Here is a 17,769-nt window from a genome sequence, read left to right on the forward strand (position 1 = left end):
CCCATCTACCTACACACACAAAGACAGAGATTTTAAAATATAAGTAGCTTTATGTTGGTCATATTGCTCTGAAACTTTTTTTTTTATTTAATAATATATCTCAGAGATTTTGTTCCGTTTTATTACATGTAGGTATACTTTGTTCTTTTTAATAGCTATGCAACATTCCATTGTATGCTTACTCCATAGTTGACTTTACCATTCACCTATCGTAACTGGACTTTTATGTGGATTCCATTAGGGGATTATTGCAAGCGATGGCACAATGACCTGCCTTGTGTATTTGTGTACACATGTGTAAGACTGTCTATGGGACAAGTTCCTAGAAGGGGAATTGTTGGATCGAGGAGTATGCACATATTGCATTTTGATAGACACAAATTTCCTCTAAAAAGCTACCAATTTCCTTTTTCATTGACGGTCTATGAAAATGCTCATTTTTCCCATATTTACACTAGCACTGGACATTATCAGACTTCAAAATCTGTATCTACTCGTTATGCTATGGCTCGTAGTAAAGTCGAATGCCTTTTTATGTGTATACCAGTATAGACATCTTTAATAATCACAAAATTTAAATCTTATGTTTAAAATATAAGCAGATTTTCTTTTGAAACTTGAATTATTGATCCTAAAATTCATTTAGAAGAATAAATGGGTGAACTAGTTAAAATTTTGAGGGGAAAAAAAATCAATGGCACCAGAGGACAGAATATTCAGGGTACTCAATTCTCTTGCAGGAAACAGTCTAAGAATCCACAAACAGTACAGTGGCACCCTAGAAGGTCTGTAAAATACCCTATATATGAAATAATTTAGTATATGATAAAATGGCAGCTAAATCATGATGAATCAAACTATTTCTCAAAATGATGAATCAAACTATTTCTCAAAAATATCTTATTGTTCAAAATCATAATAAAATAGTAAAATCACAATAAAACTAGAAGAATAAAATATACCTTAATATACATGTGATTTTGGACTCGGGAATGTATACTAACTATAAGAAAGAAAAAAATGCTAAAGTAAGAGATACATTAACATACTAAATTTAAACATCTCTGAATGGTTAAAAAAAAGGGGGGGGGGAAGAAATGCACCAGGTACAAAATCAAATGGCCCTGAAAAGTGGGAAAAATATTTGGAACAAATATGACAGACATAGGGTTAATAGCATCAATATTTAAAGGTATTTCTCAAATCTATAAGAAAAAAAAACCCTAACTCCTCAATAGAAAAAATGAGCAAAGAGCATGAATAAATAAAATGTAAATCGTTCCCTGCTAGGGCTCCTCCAAGAAGAGCAAACAACTGGTGGAAATTGGGTGTTTCGAAGTTAGTTGACAGATGAGAGTTCCTTTTGTGTAAAGATAGCGATATTTGTGTTGGCAGCAATAGAAAACATTCTTACTTTAAGGAATGAAATATTATAAAGTAGCATATGACAAGCCACATTTTTACAATTAAATAACTCACACGATTTATTAAGGAAAAGAAAGCAGCTTCGAAAGTGCCTCATTGAAAGCACAACGTGATCAGAGATACACCAGTATAGTCACATAGTGTGGTGAAACTATAGAGTTCCTAAATTTTATCTTCCCTCCCCCCCAAAAAAGAAAATAAACAATAAAAGCCTACTTATGTGTAGTTACTGTGTTCCCAATTTTGTTTTAAAGATGCTATTTCCTTATAGCATGGGAACTCTTTCCTTTCTCCTGAAATAAATTAGTGGATAGGACTTCCGGCAGAAAATGTCGCACCTTTCTGCTGATTCACACTGTCATCTGATCCTTATTACTCCAGCGGTGGAAAGAGGCAGGACTGCAAACACGAGAAGGCACACATTTATGACTCAGTTTCCCTGGTTCCTAGCAGCTTTCCTAAGGAGCAGCGCAGGCAAATCTTTTTGCAAGCAGGAGGAGCCCCAGGCTTGCCTGGTCACACTGCTGCACAGGAAATAAGTACTTGAAAGGGAACCCCAACAGTGTCTTGCTATAAGGATGCAGAATTTGCAATCTCTTCTCAGTGCTGTGGCCAGGAGCGAACAGCTTGTTCTTGACCCACAGCAGTGTTTCCTGCTCTAGGAGGGAAGTTTGTGCTGCAGCAGCCACAGTCCAATAATCCAAATTCCAGCAGTCTATCCTAAGAAAAGAAAATAAATCAAAGATTTATGTAAAATAATATACCTTGCAGCATTATTAAAAACAGCAAAACTGTAGAAGCTTACCCTCACATAGAAGAATGTTTAAATAAATTATGATGCCGTCATGAAGGTAGAATATTATTACAGCCATTAAGGACTCATGTTTTTAAAGACCATTTAACCAAATGGGAAAACACATTATTATGTTAAGTGAATAAAGCAGGGTTCACATGGTATTTATAGTATGAGCGAGCCCATTTTATAGAAAGAAGAAAAAAGTGCATAGGAAGAAACTAGAGTGGAATATTCCAAAGAAAACTTAACAGTCATAGCTAAATAGTATTATGTGGAGTTACATTTTTATGCATTTCTTTTTTCTGCTCAAAATACTTTACCGTGAGCAAATATTTTATCAGAAGTTTGTGTATGTACACACACACCTACCTTCGTATACTACATTGAGGTACATAAAGAGTTAATTTTTTTATTTTGTGTTTGTGTGTTTCTTTGTAGAGAAAAACAGGAGCTTCAGCTTTTGAATTAAAAAAAAAAAGCAAAATGCATTTGGCGGACAATGTATTGATGGCAATAAGCTTTAACTGAGTGAAGGTGCTTTAATTGTATTCCTGTTTTAAATGATAAAGCTTCCACACGGTATTGCCGCCTTCTTCATCTTGGAATATACTGTTCATACTAGTGTTGAAAGTAGCGTTTAAGGACTTACAAGACACAAAAGTCTGGAAAACGGAGAGGTGGTATAATCAAGTGTAAGGGCTAAACGAGTGACACTGGATACTCCTCCAACAAAACTGCCGTTGTCCGTCCCTAGTTTTCTTACTGGTACCTTCTGCCTCTGAAAATAAGGTATTTATAAAAGGTATACACCTGAGGCGTCTCTGAAAGACAGCAGTTTGCATACACATACTCTTAAAATGCTGATAAAAATGGACAATGAGAAGCATACATAGAGGGTGGGAGAGAACGGAGAGACAAAAGAATTATCCCAATAAAATACCACAAGCGTCAAGGAAGTTTTGTCAAATATAGCCTGATTTCAAATAAATTAAAATGAGATACGAGAAATTGGAATAAAATTTCCCTCCTCACGACTCTCTGCGGTGTTCTCTTTTTTCCTGTAGGTGGAATAGGCTTAGAAAAGGTTCACTAACAGTCTTCAAGTCAGGTGAACGGTGCTGAGTAGGAGGCAGGCAAATGAAAGAAGGAGAACATCTGTGGAAAGCTTACTTCTGAATGGCAGTCCCTACGTCCTTTCCACCCATAAAGAAGAATTTCCTACCAGAAATGCTTAAGTTGACTCTAAAATGGCAGGCGTGAAGCCCCTATAACCTGGACAAATTAGATGTGAGGGCAAAGACAGATAGATGACAGAGCAATTTCTACCATGAAGACCAATAGCAGAAAACAAGACCAACTCTATGGAAATGTAAATCGGTACATCTATAGAAGGCAATTAGATAATCACCAATGACAATCTAAACTAAAAATGTAGACTTCTGGGTATTGGAGTAGAAGTACTTTCTCCTGTTCCTCTCATCAAGTTCAACTGAAAACCATGGACGTTATACATAGAATAAACACAAGGTTCTGAAAGGTGGAGACAAGAAGAAAGACTGGTTGAGGACATCAGGACCAGAGGAATGATCCAGTGGGGAGTTCTCTAAATTTTCTTCTGGCTTCATGTATCCGAGACTGAGCAATTAAGAGGCCAGCAACACGGGATGCCAATGGCTACAAACAAAAAAAGAAATCCCAAGGAAGTCTACTCTTTTTATCCAGAAAGATAGGAAAGGAATAGCCAGTAAAATAGAACACTTTTACTCAGTAACCTCTTTACTCCACCAAACATCATAGAAAAACAAAACAAGACAAAACAAAAAAACTAGCCCCACCACCACCCATGCCAGGAAACGCAGAGTGGGGAACCTAGACTTTTATCCACTACAGACTATAACAATACTCCTAGGGAAGTGAAGTCAGAAACCAAAAAAGGAGCCTGGACTTTCAGCCCCACTGGCCAGTAATAAGTTGCTCCTTTTTCCCATTGCAGTGTCAGTGGAGATCACTTGGGGAATCTAGACTTCCATCTCCACCTGGAAAAAAAGTTAGGCATCCCTCCGTCTTCCTGCTTGGATTGTGACAGAAGAGGCCTTGCAGAGACTCACCGTTGCCCAGTGGGAATGAAGCTACTAACCCCAGCTCAGTGTCTTAGGAGACCTTATTCAGAGACAGAACCCATAACTGTAACCAGCAATAATGAGAAACTCCCATTTGGGTGTCAATGGAGCAATACTGAGGTATTATCCTCCTTTCCCCTCTGAGATCAGTGTCAGAGAAGGTCATTTAAAATAGAAGGTTTAAATAAGATCCAGATATTAGCAGACCTGTGCTCACTTCAGCAGCACATATACCAGATATTAGCAGACCTTCCCCCAGCAAAGTAGCTTGAGAACGTTCTTTGAACAGAAGGGAAACAAAACAAAAACAAAAAAGGGGGGGGGGACTTTAGGAAATCAAGGCAAGAAAACATGGTAAGCAAAAGTATGGGTAAATACATTAGACTTTCCTTCTTGTGAGGTTTCTAAATTATAGTAGGTGGTTGAAATGAACATTATAACATGGTTTGATGGAGCTTCTAAAGAAACGTAGAAGAAATATCTAACACAACTATATTTTAAATAGAGAAGGAAAAGGGACATAAAAGGTAGGTAAGTTTCCTATGCTTCACTTGAACTGGTAAAAAGATGCCACCAATAGACAAATTATGTATATATGTAATACCCAGAGCAGCCACTGAAAAATTATACTAAAGAGATATATTTGGGGGTGCCTGGATGGCTCAGTCGGTTAAGCATCCGAGTTCAGCTCAGGTCATGATCTCACAGCTCGAGAGTTTGAGCCCCACAGCTCTGTGCTGACAGCTCAGAGCCTGGAGCCTGCCTTGGATTCTGTGTCCTCCTCTCTCTCTGCCCCTCCCTGGCTTGTGCACCCCCCCTCAAAAATAAACATTAAAAACTTTTTAAAAAATAAAGAGATACATTCCAAAACACTAGATACATCAAAATGGAATTCTGCAATGTCATCTAATCCACTTGAAACACAAGAAAAAACAAATGAAAATAGAAAAAACAGAAAATAAAAAATAAGATGGCAGACTTAAGCCTTCACCCATTGATAATTACATTAATGCAGATAATCTAAAAACATCAATGAGAGACATAAATTGTCAGGGTGGATTACAAAAAACACGAACCAACTATATGGTCTCTATAAGGAACTCATTTCAAATATAACAATATAGGCACGTTGAAAGTAACAAGTGTAGGAACATATATAAAATCATACAATTATAGGATCACCTGGCTGGCTCAGTTGGTGGAGCATGTGACTCTTGATCTCCAGGTTGTGAGTTCAAGCCCCATATTGGGTGTAGAGATTGTTTAAAAATAAAATCTTAAAAAAAAATACGATTACATATATATTATGCAAACATTAATCAGAGGAATTCACGATTATATCATTAGATAATATAGACAAAGAAATTGCCAGAGACAGAGATGGACATTATATAGAGATAAAAGGATCAATACAGATAAAAGGATCAATCCGCCAAGAAAACATGGCAATCCTAACTGTAAAACACCAAACAACAGTCCTACAAAAAATATGTGAAGTAAAAACTGATAGGACTGAAGGGAGAAATGGACAAATCCATAATTATAGGTGAACACTTCAACGCCCCTTTCTCCACAACTGACAAGATAATTACACATAAAATTAGTGAGGATATGGAATAATTCGTAGCACCATCAACCAACAGGATCTAATTAACATTCATAAAACACTCCACTAAGCAACACAAAATATATATTCTTTTCACAGGCCCATGAACATATACCAAGAAAGACCACATACTGCATCATAAAACAATCTTAAAATTTTAATAGATTTGATACCCTATAGAGTATATTCTCTGACTCCAACCAATAAAATTAAACTAGAAGTCAATAATAGAAAGATAATATGATCCAATGCTTTGAAATTAAACACGTTTCTAGATAATCCATGAGTCGAAGAAGAAATGTCAAGGGAAATTAAAAAAAATACATTGAACTAAATGAACTTGAAAATACAACATAACAAAATTTGTGGGCAGTAGCCAAGGCAGTTGTGAGAGGGAAATGTATAGGACTAATTTCATATTATTAAACATGAGGAAATGTCTTAAACCAATAATCTAAGTTCCCACCTCAAGAGCCTAGAAAAAGAATAGCAAAGTAAGCCCAAAGCAAACAGAAGAAAGAAAATAAGAAAAATAAAATCAGATGTCAATTAAATTGAAAACAGAAGAACAGAGAAAATCAGTGGAACGAAGAACTGGTTCTTCGAAAAGATCAATAAAATGGACAAACCTCTAGCAAGTCTGAGAAAAGAGAAAAACGCCAATTACCAATATCCAGAATCAAACAGCAGGTATCACTGCAGATCCTACAAGACATCGAAAAGAATAAAGGTAATATGAACAATTTTACCCACATGAATTTGACAACTTAGATGGAATAAATCAATTCCTTGAAAAGCACAGACTATTACAACTCACCCAATACAGTGTAGACAATTTGAATATCCCTGTAACTATTAAGGAAATGGGATTCATGATTTAAAATCGTCCCCAAGTGAAATATCCAGGTCCAGTTGGTTTCACCGGAGATTTCTATTACACACTTAAAAAATAATTAATACCAACCCTGCACAGTCTTTTCCAGAAAATAGAAGGAAAGTCTTCTCAATTCATTACAAAAAGTTAGTATTACCCTAATACTAAAAGCAGACAAAAACAATACAAAAAAGAAAAAGACATACCAATATCTCTTAAAGAGATGCAAAAATACTTAACAAGTTAGTAGCAAATAAAATTCATCAATATATAAAAAGAACTATAAAGCATGACCGAGGGGGGTGTGTTCCATGGATGAAAGGCGGGTTCAGTATTTGAAAATCAACCTGTGTGATCCACTGTATGAACAGGTTAGAGAAGAGGAGACCCATGACCATATCAATTGATACAGAAAAAGCATTTGACAAAATTCAACACCTATTCACAAGAAACTTTCATAAAAAATCAGGACGAGGAGAGATTTATTCAATTTGATATATGGTAATCTTCAAAAAATGCTATAGATATCATGCTTAAAGGTGAAGGATTTAATGCTTTCTTTTGAAGGTTGGGAGCAAGGCAAGAATATCTGCTTTTAGCACTCTTATGTAACAGTGTAAGGCAAGAAAAGGGGAAAAGGCACTGATACTGGGAAGGAAGGAAGGAATATAAATGTCTTTATGTGTAGATGGTATGATTGTGTACATAGAAAATATCGAAGAATTTGTTAAAAAATAAAATAAATCCCAGAACTAATAAGTCAAGTTCAGCAAGGTCACAGAACATAAGCTCAATATAAAAATATCAGAACATATTAACACAGATATTTTAAAATATGATAATTGCTCAAAAAAGAAATAATTAGTTATAAATCTAACAAAACATGTACAAGATTTGTATGCTGAAAACTGCACAGTACACATGAAAGAACAAAAGGTCTAAATAAAGGGAAAGACATGTCATGTTCATGGAGTGGAAGATACCTATTCTCCCGAAGGAGATATATGAAAGTTTTGATAGTAATTCCTATCAAAATCCCAAGGAAGACATATGTGGATATTGATAATATTATTCTAATTTTTATATGGAAAAGCAAAGGACTAGAATAGTTGAAGAATTTTGAAAACTGAGGGTACATAGAGGGAGGTGGGTGGGAGATGGGCTAGATGGGTGATGGCAGCTAAGGGGAGCACTTGTGATGAGTACTCGGTGTTGTGTGCAAGTGATGAATCACTGAATTCTACTTCTGAAACCAATATTGCATTGTTTATTAACTAAACTAAAATATTAAAAACAAAAACTAAAAAATGAATTTGGAAGAAAGCAAAATGGGAGGAATCAGTCTACCCAATTCTTATGGCCGCTATAATCAAGACTGTAGTATTGGTGGAGGGATAGATGGATTGGTGGAAGAGGACAGAGAACCCAGATGAAGATCCACACAAATGTGCACAACTGACTTTTGACAGAGGTTCAAATGCGTTTCAATGGAGACAGACGCCCTTTTAACAAATCGTGCTGGAGCAATTGGACATTTATACGGAAAAGATGGACCTCAATTTCAGTCTCATGCATTATGTAAAAATTAACTCAAAATGGGCCATGGACTTCAAACTATAAAAGTGTTAGAATAAAACAGAAAATTTGGAGGATTTAGGAATAGACAAAGAGTTCTTAGACTTGGCAACAAAAACACGATTCATAGAAAGATCAATCAAATGGACTTAATTATTAGCTTTTTTTTTTTTTTTTTTTTACTTTGAAAGAGTGTTGAGAGATGAAAATAGAAGCTACAGACCGGGGAAATATTTGCAAACCACTTAGAAAAGTCTAGTCCCATAGAATATATAAAGAACTCTAAGAAATCAATAACAAAAAAAGAATCCAACTAGAAAATGGGAAAAATACACGAAGAGACATTTTACCAAAGAGTGTACGTAGATGGTCAATAAGTATGTGAAAAGATGTTGGACATCGTTAGTCCTTTTGGAAATGCAAATGAGAATCTCGATGACATCTTACTATAAACCTATCAGAATAGCTAAAATAAAAACTAGTGGCAACATCGGATGCTGCCAAAGACGCAGGGAAACTGAGCCACTTACACATTGCTGGTAGGAATGTAAAATGGCACAGCCACTTTGGGAAAACAATCTGGCCATTTCTTAAACAACGAAGCCCGCAACTGCCGTTCAAACCGTGAATTGAATTACTGGCCATTTATCCCAGAAAAATGAAGATTTATGATCACAAAAACCTGTACATAAATGTTTATCGCATGTTTATCTGTAATAGCCAAAAACTTGGAAGCAGCCCAAATGTCCTTCAGTGTATAGTTAAACAAACTATAATACGTCCATACCATGGAATAGTACTCAGCAATAAAAAGAAATGAACTGTCGATACAGGCAACAACCTTGATGAATCCCCAGAGCATTATGCCGAGTGAAAAATGCCAATCCCAACAAGTTACATTCTGCAGGATTCCATTTATGTAACATTCTTTACATGACAAGATTATAGGAATGGAGAATAGACTGGTGGGTTCCCAGGGGTTAAGAAGGGGATAGGGGAAAGAGATAAGTGGGTATGGCTACACAAGGGCATGAAGGATTCTTGTGATGGAAATATTCGGTATGTCAGCTGTATCAGAGTCAATATCTTGGTTGTAATAATGTACTGTAGTTTTGTAAAATGGTACCACTTGGGGGAAACTAGGTGAGTGACACAGGGCATATCTGTGTTATTTCTTACAACAGCATATATCTGTAATTATTTCAAAATAAATAGTTTTTTTGATGTTTATTTATTTTATTTTGAGAAAGAGAGCAGGGGAGGGCCAGAGACAGAGAGAGAGAGAGAGAGAGGTAGGTAGAGAATCACAAGCAGGCTCCGTGCTGTCACTGCAGAGCCCAACAAGGGACAAACCATGAGATCTCACAAACCGTGAGATCATGACCTGAGCTGAAATCAAGAGTCATATGCTTAACCAACTGAGACACCCAGGCACCCTGCAAAGTGTGTAGTTTATTTTTTTAAAATTTTTTTCAACGTTTATTTATTTTTGGGACAGAGAGAGACAGAGCATGAACGGGGGAGGGGCAGAGAGAGAGGGAGACACAGAATCGGAAACAGGCTCCAGGCTCCGGGCCATCAGCCCAGAGCCGGACGCGGGGCTCGAACTCACGGACCGTGAGATCGTGACCTGGCTGAAGTCGGACGCTTAACCGACTGCGCCACCCAGGCGCCCCAAAATGTGTAGTTTAAAAAATACATATATACTTCAATCCTGAGTTGTACTTCTGAGATTTACCCACAGATACTCATTTCAGGTTTACCGATAATAGCAAAAGATGACACACAGTGTTTCAGTTCATCAGGAGGCATAGGTTTTAAATAAATTCATATAATGCAGATATTACAAAGGATGAGATAGCACGGATGAATTGATTTATATGAAAATGCAAACTCTAGAACTGTGCTTTGGTATGCTATTTTAAAGACATGTTAATATACCCAGGAGTGTATATTTACTTTTTTTTATAGGCACAGATTACTTTTGGAATGGTAGACAAATGACTCAAAGCCATGGTCGAACTTGAGAAGAGTAGCTATGTGTCTGGTGGGCAGGTGTGAAAGAAGCCTTATTTACTATCTTTATACGCTCTGTTTTTCCTCTTGAATTTTATACTTTGTACTTATATGACCAATTGAAGAATATATTAGCATGTTTTAAAAACACAAGAGAACATCCAGAAAGAGACTCAAGTATATATTTGGGAATTTAGTATATAATAAAGGAAGCATTTTATGACAGCAGGGGGAAAAGATGGGTTATTTCATAAAAGCTCTTGGGAAAATTGCCTACCCATTGAGGGAAGATGAACAGACATACAACTACTTAACTCTTTACATCCAAGTAAATTCCAAGTGAAGTGAAGATACAAACAGTGAAAAAAGTATTAGAGGAAAATGTAGGTAAACATTTCATAATCCTATGGTAGGAAAAGTTTTAAAAAATCTTTTTTTAATGTTTATTCATTCTTGAGAGAGAGAGAGAGAGAGAGAGCATGAGTGGATGAGGGGCAGAGAGAAAGAGGGAGACACAGAACTTGAAGCAGGATCCAGGCTCTGAGCTGTCAGCACAGAACCCAACATGGGGCTCGAACCCATGCACCACAAAATCATGACCTGAGCCGAAGTCGGAGGCTCAACCGACTGAGCCACCCAGGCACCCCGAGGAAAAGATTTTTAAAGGATAGCACCAATAATGTAATAACAAAAGAAAAAGATTGATGGGTTTAATATATATGTTAAATACATGTAAGTTTACTTAAAAGTTTACTTTTTTGTATGACCAAAACAGCAGCGCCCAAATATATAAACTACGGTAAATGATGTAGTGCGTCTCAACAAGAGAATGGCAAATTGTGGTATATTTGCATAATTAACTATTACCCACCAACAAAAGTGAGTGAACTGTAGATAAAATGAGCAGCATGGATGAATTTTGTGCATCTAGCAGGGACATGAGGCGGCTTTCATGCCGCTAATATTCCATACCTTGGTTGGGAGTACAAGGGTGTGTTTGCTTTGTGATAGCTCATTAAGTTGTACACTATTCTGTATGCATACTTTACTTTATTTTTTAAAGTTTATTTTTGAGAGAGAGAGAGAGAGAGAGAGAGAGAGAGAGAGAGAGAGAGAGAGCGCGCACAGGGGGAAGGGCAGAGAAAGAAGGAGAGAGAGAATCCCAAGCAGGCTGTGCACCATCAGCACAGAGCCTGATGTGGGGCTTGAACTCACTCACCGTAAGATCACAACTGGCGCTGAAATCAACAGTTGGATGCTTAGCTAACAGAGCCACCCAGGCACCCCCATATTTTACTTTAATAAAGCAGTTTTAAAAACAAAAACACATTTTTTGACTTTCATGGCAGATACTTTTTTTCTTAATGAAATCTTTTGATGTTGCTGTAAATGATAAAACTTTTCAGAAAGCAAACTGGTAATCTGTTTCAAAGTAGTATTTAACAATTTCTATTAAAGGTATTTATCCTAAGGATGGAATGAGAAAAATATAAGAGGAAACATCTATAGCCATTTCCACAATAGCTTTATTTATAAAAATGAAACATCAGAAACAAAGTTCCCAACATTGAGAGATCATTTAACTGATAATGATACCTAAGAAATACATTGTAGCCAAATATAAAAGGCAAGGCTGTTTTTCTTTCTCTGGAAAACTATATGAGGAGTTTGGTGGATGAAATAGCAATTTTCAGAACTCTTCGACTCATGTCAACACAAATACACACAAATATACACACTCAAAATCACATTAAAAATATCTATATCTAAATAGTTTGAGACACTAAAGTGTTAGCAGAATTTATCTCATTTTTTTCTGTGTATTTTTTAAAACTTTTTTGTTTTACCTTTTGTATTTTCTAAAACATGCAAGCAAACACAAGTAGATATGACTTTGTAATACTTGAAGAAAATAATAAAGCGGAAGTAAACAAAAATGCCCAGAAAGCATTTTTGTGTATTTCTTTTAGTTATTCCCCTTCCCGCAGCAATATTCAGGTTTTTTAGTTAATTTGGGAGAAAAAGAAGAGCAGAAGAAAAATATGAATAAACCATGTATTTGTTTAGTTTAATGGTGTTACATGATAACTTTGAAAGATATCAATCTTTTTATTACAAACAACTTCTCTTACCTATGAGCAGAATTATTTCCAGGTCCTCCTTCAATAGTTATTTTCATTTGTAGACTCTATGATCGTGATATAATTTGAGGTACTTTCTAGTATATTGAAAGAAACTAAAAAGTGGTATATTCCAAAGTTAAAAATGGTTTTCATAATTAATTAGGCCAGGGATGGTTCCGGGTTTTATGGAGGTTCAAAGTTATATAGTTTTTGAGTCTGCCTTTAAGAAAAAGAACAAAGACTTTAATAGCATGTTAGTTGCTGGTCCCTGTAAGGGCTTGTGGAAATGGAGGGTTCTAGCACTTAGATTCCTTTTACTTCATGTAAAATTCACCTGTTTATGCCCTGTTTCCCTTTGGGGGGGAATTGTTTCTCAGTATTATTAAATTACGATAACACACCTATTTGTTACTAATACGATTTAACTATGCCTTATGAAAAGATTCATTAAAATACAAAGAAAAAGAGTATGTATTTAAGTCTCATTGTGGAAGGTTATTAAACTTATTGATGAGGCTTTAAGGTCCTATCCGTAAAATAATTGGATTTATTTATTCCTCTTATTTCAAAGAAAGTAAGTAATGCATCCCACAAATAAATATTTGATTAATAGTAGTTATTTTCTTATTCTAGAAGTAGCCTTGCACTTACGGAAACGATACCCCCCCCCCCCGAATTCTAAAATCTGGCTCCAAATATATTCAGATTTTACACCAGAGCTTCTCAAACTGTAATGTCCATTCGACATTCAGTTCATGCGGGGATCTTGTTAAATGCAGGCTCTGATTCAGTAGTTCTGGAGTAGGGTCTAGCATCCTGCTTGTTTAGCATGCTCCATGTGATGGCTCCATTGCTGTTCTGCAGACCATACTTGGCAAACGTATAGCGAGGCTCCACACCTGCTATCCTGTCCCCAGCATCCCCTCCTCAGAAGCTGCCCTCCACATATAAGGTGCAGGGGAATGTGCCAGTCTAGTGGTTCCTAGGTACAGCTGATGGATACGTAGCCATGAATCTAAATGTAGGACCTGGATTGCTTGAAGCAAGTGACACAAGCGAGGACAGTGAGCGAGTGGAGGAATAAGAGCCAGAAAGTGAGCACAGGTGCCGAGGAAGAAACCACACTGCTTTGAGGAAGTGTTTATGAGTACATGAGACAGGCAGACAGCTTCCATTTCCAGCCTGCCTTCAGAAGCACGGGTGAAGCAGTAAGTGCGATGTTCCTGCAGGAATTTAAGAACCTACAAAAAGAGACGACTCAGAATTGTTCCACCCTGGTCACACGCACGTGGTTTCTTCCGTTTCAGGGTTTAGGGCATGCTGTGGGTAGCGACAGGCGTTCCAGCCGGCAGCCCGCCCCACCTGTGACCTGTGGCCTCTTCTGGGAACTGTCCTCAGGAGCTGACCGTGTCCAGTGTTTCCCAGGTTCCTCGCACCAAGGTAAAGAGTCTTTCCGTAGTGATTTTGACATTGCACTCGCTGTGCTGTGAAGCTAAGTGCAAATGCTCGGTGGGGCAGTGCGGGGGCATAGGGCTCTGAACAGGCTGCTTTCCGGTGAACACTACTCCAGTGATCATAGAGATAGGGCTTGTTACCCTCAGGGTAAACTAAGAAAAGCATAAGGTGCCCTGTTGCTCCTGGTTTTGATATTTGTGCATCCCTAGGAGAGAGCTGATCCATGTATTTTTGACTATTGTTTATGTATATATATATATATATATATATATATATATATATATATATATATATATATTGGTTATATATATATAAAACACCAAAAGTTTCTTCGAGTTGGACTACTGTAGATACCTCATATAAGTGGAATCATGGAGTATTTGTCTTTCTGTGAGTGGTTCATTTCACTCAGCATTATGTCCTCGGGTTTTATCCGTGTCGTAGCGTGATTCAGGATTTCCTTTTTTATGGCTTGGTAACATTCCCTTGAATGTATACACCACATTTTCTCTGTTCATTCATCTGTGGCTAGAAGTATAGTTGTTTTTACCTTTTGGCTATTGTGAGTAATGCCGCTGTGAATACGGGTGTGCAGATGTCTCTCTGAGATCCTGATTTCAGTTGTTCTGGATGCATACCGAGAAATGGAATTGTTTGGTCTCAAATGGTAGTTCTATTTTTAATCTTTTGAGGAACCTCCATCATGTTTTTTTCAGAAGATGCACCATTTTACAATCATTTATAGTAACACTCACTATCTTCTGTTTGTTTGGTTTTATAATGGCCCTCCTAACAGGTGTGGGGCGATACGCCTTAAATATAATACTCTCATACTCTCATACTAGTAACTTACAAGAGTATGAGTGTAATCCATTGCATTACATCTGTATTTTCATTTCTAACATTTTCTACTACTGCTTTTTTTTTTAAAAAAAAATTAATGTTTATTTATTGTTGAGAGAAAGAGAGTTGGGGAGAGAGAGAGCAGGGAAGGGGCAGAAAGGGAGACACAGAATCTGAAGCAGGCTCCAGGCTCTGAGCTCTCAGCACAGAACCTGAGGCGGGGCTTGAACTTATGAACCACGAGATCATGACCTGAGCTGATGTTGGATGCTCAACCAACTGAGCCACCCAGGCACCACTAACATTTTCTGGTTTGCTCACTGTGAGATTTACTTCATTTGCCCTTCTGGCTGTAATACGCACCACTTTACTCAAAATGAGCCTGCATGGGACATCAGTCGATTCTCTGTGTTTCACAGAAATCAACTTGGAGTAGTTGAAATGGGTTTTCTTCGTCTTGCCTTCCCATGGTCGCCCTTGGCCAACTCTCCCTATGAAACAAGTTACCAAGAATTCTTTAATAACAGAGCATTAACACTCATTGATGGCTCTTGACAGTGATTGACTGGATAGGAATGACTTAAAAAATGGCAGAATTGGCAAAAAAGAAAAGCAAGCGTCCCCTCCGAATGTGACATCAGAATCTTGGGGATCATTTAAGGAATCCGTTTACGAGGCCAGTGCGTGAGGCTGAGAAGCAAGATGACTCTGCTGGAATTCATGAAGAAGAACGAGGTACCCCCCCAGGGGCAAGCCCAGGCCTCTGGCCAAAGCTCCCAACTGCTGAGAGGTTTACTTGTTTTGTGCACTTGGTACAAAGAAATCGGTGAAGTCACACTGTGTGGTTGCTGGCACTGCTGTGCAAAGTGACTTCACACAAGTAGCATTGCTAAGCATGCATTAGAAATGATGATTTGAGATTGAACTGGCTCTGTGGAAATAACCTGAATTACATGCTGCAACACTGTTTTGCCCAAGGGGCTAAAATCACTGACTTAAGATATTTAAAATGTCAGAAACGTATATTCTTAATAAGCTTGGAAAGTCTGCCATACTTCAGGGAGTATCATAGGTCTTCATCATCATCTAAGTAGACCTTTGAGACCACATGGGTTGTGACTTGATTTCTTTCATTATGAATAAATCCAAAATGACTGATGCATTCCGACATCCGGACAGGGCTGAACCAGATGTGTGACTGAGTCATAGTTGCACGTTCCTTGCTTCAAATCCTTCAGTGTACGTTTAGCATCGTGCATTTAAACACTTAGACTGAAGGATTACTCTTCTTAAGTATGGTAATTCTTGATGCCTCGCTGATGGATTGGTGGATGCACGTGCATGTCTGGGTGGACAGAGCTGGGTTAAGGAATGGCAGCTTCCCCGGGCACCACCGTATGCCAGTGGAGTATCCTTAGTATCAATGGCAAATATGGCACCTGCTAACTCAGGTTTCCACATGTAACACTTAGGCGATTGATAATACGATATTTGTTCCAGCTCCCTCACAGGGGTGGGCACGAGATACCAATAAGAATTGTTGTCATTGTTGAACTATCCCTGATGAATATTTTCCTAACAATAACAAAAAATTCTTGGCACTGAGGAACTTCTCTATTGAATATTTTGCATAGTGTTACGGCAAGCCACACCACTACCCTGACTTAGAATCGCTTGAATTTGGCAGTTCATACTTGAAATTCTTAAACCGAGTAGTAGTTTATATAGGTCCGTTTACTGGAAATGAGTGGTTTCTTTTTTTAAATGTATTTATTTTATTGACATATGATTGGCATACAACATTACATGAGTTTCAGGAATACAACTTAGTGATTCGATATGTATATATATATTGGAAAACAATTACCATAATAAGTCTGGTTATCATCCATTACCATACACGTTACAAACTTTTTTTCTTGTGGTGAAAACTTTTAAGAAATACTCTCTTAGCTACTTCCAAATATATATTACAGTATTATTAATTACAGTCACAATACTGTACATTTATTTTGAATCTCTATTTCTGAGGATTTTGTTTGGTAAATCATAAAAGAAAACTGAACAGAAAAAAGGACCACAGAAAACTGGAAAATGTTTTGACAAAAAAAAAAAAAAGACAGTGTGAAAGTAAACAAACAAAAGAACTTTGAAATCCATTTTTTAACTTTGTAACTGTATCTGTGTAAGTTATCACTTCCCCGGGGGAGTATAAGTAACTAATTCTGTCCAGTAATGAGATACCAAATAGTTGTGAAATGAAAGAGGTTGAAGCATGTGAAAGTGATATGTTCATTCACGTAGGTGAACTAATAACTCTGTTAAGTCACCATAAATAGATACACACTTTTGTTAATACAAAATAACTTTCCTCCAGTTCCACTTAATAAATGTTTGGTAAAAACTTAAAAAATAACAGTTTGAATCGTTACTGAATCTTTAGCTTTTCTGGGGGCACTCACATGATTCAGTCTCTGTTAAATGGCTCACCACCCACCCACACACACACACACACACACACACACACACACAGTTGATATACAGCACAAGAAAAGTACTCACGTGCATGTGAGGTAGGTCCCAGTTTGAGAAAGCTAGAATCCATCTATCACCTGCAAATTTCACCAGAAAAAATTACATAAATGTCAAGAGCACATTGCCTTTATAATATCACATGGGAGAAATATCTGGACTCTGTCCTGATGCCAGGGCAGATGGTTGATATCATGTGCTAAGAATGGGCACTATGCAGTTCTCAGCATTTGGAGCTCTGCCATGTAAATTTGAAGTGGGTCAAAGTGAAATGCTGGGATTTTCATGTACTTATCAGAGGGTGTAAAATTTCAAAACTAGGGGCGTCATAGAAAGTTAATTCCTGAGAAAACAATCCTGTTAGTAAAGATATGTTTGAGCCAGAGACTCTAATTTTTCTGGCT

General features: G+C 37.3%; 1 protein-coding gene and 1 long non-coding RNA gene across 17 annotated transcripts in view; one reads left to right on the forward strand and one right to left on the reverse strand.

The window, feature by feature from the left end:
• The window catches only part of ENOX1 (ecto-NOX disulfide-thiol exchanger 1), a 579,959-nt gene that overhangs the window by 151,270 nt on the left and 410,920 nt on the right, over positions 1-17,769 (forward strand). For 15 of the 16 annotated variants that reach the window (XM_023251799.2, XM_023251828.2, XM_023251820.2 and 12 more), the window contains one exon: positions 13,843-13,975. The exons of the other annotated variant lie outside the window; for it this stretch is intronic. The gene's annotated coding sequence lies outside the window, so the exon portion shown is untranslated. The remainder of the gene's footprint in view (positions 1-13,842; positions 13,976-17,769) is intronic. 16 annotated transcript variants of the gene reach the window in all.
• On the reverse strand, positions 1,458-17,531 carry LOC123384250. Its single transcript, XR_006595010.1, has 2 exons — positions 17,396-17,531; positions 1,458-2,145 (listed from the first exon to the last, which is right to left on the reverse strand). It is a non-coding gene; the product is annotated as an uncharacterized LOC123384250 (long non-coding RNA).

Source organism: Felis catus, chromosome A1, assembly GCF_018350175.1.
Source record: "Felis catus isolate Fca126 chromosome A1, F.catus_Fca126_mat1.0, whole genome shotgun sequence".
In the NCBI taxonomy this organism is placed as follows: domain Eukaryota; kingdom Metazoa; phylum Chordata; class Mammalia; order Carnivora; family Felidae; genus Felis; species Felis catus.